The sequence below is a fragment of the Panthera pardus genome, unplaced genomic scaffold (assembly GCF_024362965.1).
Source record: "Panthera pardus isolate Hobbes unplaced genomic scaffold, ASM2436296v1 HiC_scaffold_10, whole genome shotgun sequence".
In the NCBI taxonomy this organism is placed as follows: Eukaryota; Metazoa; Chordata; class Mammalia; order Carnivora; family Felidae; genus Panthera; species Panthera pardus.
The window spans coordinates 6091181-6095881 of record NW_026526655.1 but is presented as its reverse complement, the minus strand read 5'-3'; positions in this window follow the sequence as shown (position 1 = coordinate 6095881).

Sequence of the window (4701 nt, the reverse complement as noted above, 5' to 3'; positions counted from 1 at the left end):
GGCTTTGAGAAAATATATAGGGCAAAGGGGACCTGAGTGCTAAGAGAGCTGAAGAAATCAGGAGACTCAGAGGGGCGCTGGGGTGGCTCAGTCAGTTAAGCATCTGATTCTTAATTTCGGCTCAGGTCACGATCTCACGGTTCGTGAAATTGAGCCCCGCGTCAGGTTCTGTGCTGACAGCACGGAGCCTGCTTAAGATTCTCTCTCTCCCTCTCTCTCTGCTCCTCCCCCGCTCGCACTCTGTCTCAAAGTAAATAAATAAACTTAAAAAAAAAAAAAAAGGAAGAAAGAAAGAAAGAAAAAGAAATTGGGGAACTTGCAAGCCTAAAACGTGAGCCCCAAACGTCTCCAACCCTTTTACTCCACATCTCTCCGTGGAAACTGTGGGCTGTGGCTCTTTTTAAGGTCACATTGGTGAAGAGCAACCATGGGTCTCTTGCCAATCCAATGGCGGTGCTTCTGAGCTACAGCGGTTCATCCGCAGCCGAGGACAAGGAAAAGGGTGTCTTCAGTAGACTGGAATTTGCCACAAAGAATAGCTTTTCGTGACAACTTCTTCTGCACGGGTTCCCCATATCCACGAGATGCCCATTTTCTCCACCATCTTGGTCTGCGTGCTTGTTCTTGCTGGATTATTAAATTGAGAGCGGATCCCGTGCCTCACTGCGAGGGGAGCCCTCACCCCACCGGCCCAGACCCCCTAAGCTCCCGGGGTAACTCACAGGAGGAGAAGGCAGGCTGGTCCGCGGAGCCCCGCGGAATGTGTTCGCGCCCTGTGGCACCTTCCACAATCTGGGGTGGGATGCTGGTCCAAGAAGCGAGATTATCATGATCCACGTTACAGAAGCCACCATTTTAGAACACCTGCCTTTCAACTGGCAATTAGTGCAACCTTTTGGGGGGTGAATCAATGGGAAAAATTAACTGTTAAAAAAATGCAAGCCCCCTAATTGCAGAATAGAACTTCCAGAAAGAAGTCAAGGGTCTTAAATAATTCCTGCTCCAGGTGGCCCCTTTGGAAGATCCAGGGCTTCCTAAATGATACATATCGGGATCACTGTAGCCTCAACAGGGAAACAAACCATTCTGCAGGCAAAGGTGCGGGAGGACGGTCAGGGTCTTCGACTGCCACGGACATCAGAGATACAACAGTGGCAAAGTCAGTTACTGACGTGCTTGGCCAATCAGCTACCTTCCCTGAGGGACATATTGCTAGATCCCTGGCTAAGACTCCAAGGAAAACGAAAAATGTTGCCCAATATCACCCATTCCGTTCCAGTTCTGTTTCGATATTAGAATGCTCTACTGGGATTGTGCTCGGTTAACATCAGACCTCTGCGGGGTCAGCCGCGGAGGGCTGCAATATTTCCCGTGGAAGGGTTCTGTTTTCTGAAGTCATGGGAGTTTCCAAAGCAGCATGTTGATGTACGATTCGCAGTCTTTCCTCCCGAATTATCAGGGAGCCAGGGCCCCCGTTGGGGGGCTCCCAGAGCTTTCTGACCCTAGAAATGAGCTCACGCCGAGGCCCACAGGTTGTTTGGCCCCCCGGGGCCTGCGTGGGTATCTTAGTGGCATCTGTCTTGAGGCTATTGCGTACTAGACCCATGACAGCCGTCTGTTGGCCGGATCGCCTTTGGATAAAGAACAGGCCGGAAGGCAGGGCGATGCCCTGTGTGGTTTGTCCAGGGGCACATGCAGGGACAGGTTGGTGGCGAAGGTCGCTCGCTCTGCCTGTCCTCGGGCGGAACCCACCAGCACTGTGTCCCGTGCCCTGTCATCGTCGGACATGCTTCTGTGGAGCCACTCCGTGGTGAGCAAGAGGACAGGAACCCGGCTTTCAGCAGCACCCCAGCGACGTAGACACCCCAAAACTAAGCAGGACGGCAACCGCCAATATTTGGGGCAGGCACTGTGCCACCTGCTGTTACACTCTTGGCGTCTGAGGTGAAGACCAGGAAACACGAAGGTGGATGAAAAACAAGGTGAGTGAGGCCCGCAGCCAGCACATGTCATCGGCAGCGGGACAGCAGTGCCCGAGGCTTCCCCGTGTCGGCTCTGGTCCCCGAGTTGCCCTCCCCTGTCTGGAGCCGCCACCCTCGGGAATGAAGTGTTTGTACCTCGTGTTCCCCGAATCACTCCACAACGCAGGCGATCAAGGAGGATGGAGTCGTCCAGGCTCCTCCAAATGGATGACGGGCTGATGGAGGGCATAGAGTCTCTAGTCACCAGTGACTTTCCTTCCTTTCTTCCATTCCAGAGCTTTTCTTTCTCAATCTCATCCCGTGCCACAGAATGCGGCCCAGACTGTGAGTCAGGGGAGCGAGGGACAAATGGGGACCTGACGTCTCTCTTTGGTGTCCCCATTCCTCCTTCCTGAGCATTCATCTGCCGTGCCGAGGTGACAGCACCCCTGATCCGTCAGAAAGCATGTAGCCAAGGGCACGTGAGTTACTCAAAGGAAGTGTTACGTTCAACCAGAAGCGTGGTATGTAGCAAAGACACGATATGGGCCAGCCCAGGCTGAGCAGCCCTAGTGCTATGCCACCAGCCACCAGAGCTGCACCAGGAGCCCCAGATGTAATTTCCCTTCTTGAACATCTGGCATGTCACCTCCCGACTATAAGCCGCTGGACCGGCTGGTTTGCAGAGTCTCTTGGAAAGTGAAAACAGAGCCTCTTGTTCAAAAGGCAGTAAGCATTTCAAGACAATGACAGCAGAACATTAAACCAAATGTAAGGCCTCTGTGGGGACCTGTATGCGACTGTACTGTACCCATAAAACTGGCCATGGCCACCAGAAGAGTCGATGGTGCTCTACTGGTCAAGAGACACATCAAACTGAGTCCCCTGAAAAGAAAGCCTGTTTAAGTCCTATAATAAAGTTTCTGCACCACTGGGAGCTGCCATTCAACATGTGTTGAATAAATGAATTGCCCATGGCATGAGCTGATGGCCGATATGGGAACGTAATGTAATTTCTCCTCCAAACACCAAATGAAGGAAAGAGTAGGGTAAAGCCAGCTGTTACGGGGACTTGAGGCAGCGTCGATAAATCAACCAAGTCTAGGTCTCCAAAAAAGTATAAGCAAGAACAATGCTTTAAAATGCATTGAAGACACAGGAGAAATAGTCCTAATGGCTGGATTGAAATACCCATGAGGCTCAGGGGAGTTGCCTAAAATTATGATTACAAGTCAAGAAGTAATAGGAAGTATGAAACATTGCTTCATTGGCTCTTTGGACTTTTTGCCCCTGGTTGAGCCTGGCCAAGTGTTTAAAACATCTCTGGATTCACTCCCAAACCACTGGACCAGCGCCATTACTGAATGAGCCCTGGATTCTGCATTTTTCACAAAGCTTCCAGGTGGCACTTACATACGAAGAAATTTAAGACTCCCTGGTGTAAAGGAACTGTCGATCCTTGACCTCATATGTCCTAAGGAGTATTTCTGCCAATCTGTTAAAAGATTTTTTTGCTAGGCAAAGATGAGAAAACACGTGCCCCAGTGGACATTTGGAAGAGAAACTTTGGATGGTGCAGGCAGAGAGGAGTAGCGACAGAGCCGGATGTATGTAGAAACAATGCTCTGGAGTAGCTTCACCGTCTCTTAGCTAACCCCCAGGTCTTTTCCTCATGGCCCAGGCACTCCTTGAAATCATTCCATACCTTGCTCTGGGAGAAATACTTAATGCAGTCCTAAGAATACTATATTAGAAGAGAAGACAATGGCCATGTTCAGTCACTGGTTCACCAGGCTGACTTACTTCTATGCGCCCACATCACTCATCCAATTTAGGGGTTTGTGTGAACCAGGTAATTTCTAAGACTCAGCTCTAATACCCCAGCATAGTAGAAACCATGTGATCATGTAGAAAGGACACTGGACCAGACCTCAGGAGACCTGGACTTGGTCCGAGCTCCTCCTCCAATCAAGTCTTGGATTTTAAGTAAGTTCCTAATTTATCACTTTTGAAATTTTGAAATGGGCATGAAAAATTTATTACCAAGAGATTTTTGAAAATTGAATGAGAAGAGGTGATCGAAAACATTCTGGAATATTTGTATCGAGAAAATGTCAGACGCCATGCCGTGTTCGTGAGTACAAGCAATGCTCCAGGGAACATCTTTGGTGCCTCGTTGGCTGCACCTTTGTTTATTCCAAGAGGCGGTATTACTGGATAAAAGGCATTATTCCAAAAAGTGGAACTTGGGAGTCGATAGATATGAACATTTTTAAGGCCACTGATGCATACTGCCAACATGCCCTCTGCAAAAGTTGTTCAAATTTACCTGAAACGAGTACCGTATATGAGTGCTATTTCCTATCACTCTGGTCGACATTGAGTACTATCTTTTATTTTCACATTTCCAAATGTGGTCTTGTTGATCAAACTAATACTTCTTAAGTCTCTAGTGGTGTTGTGCTATCCTGTAGCTCCTGTTTTCATTTTCTCTCTGATTGTCTACCAGCACGGCCAATGCTCTCCGAGGATGCTATTTGACACATCACGTTTCATGCATCTCTTGACACATTAAAGAAAAAAAAAAAAAAACCTTTGAATTTTGTGATAGTTAAAACATTTGAAGCATGAGCTATGAGACAGCTACCTTCCCCCACCCCCGTCTACATTCTCTAAAATATATTTCGGGGGCGCCTGGGTGGCTCAGTCGGTTAAGCATCCGACTTCAGCTCAGGTCACG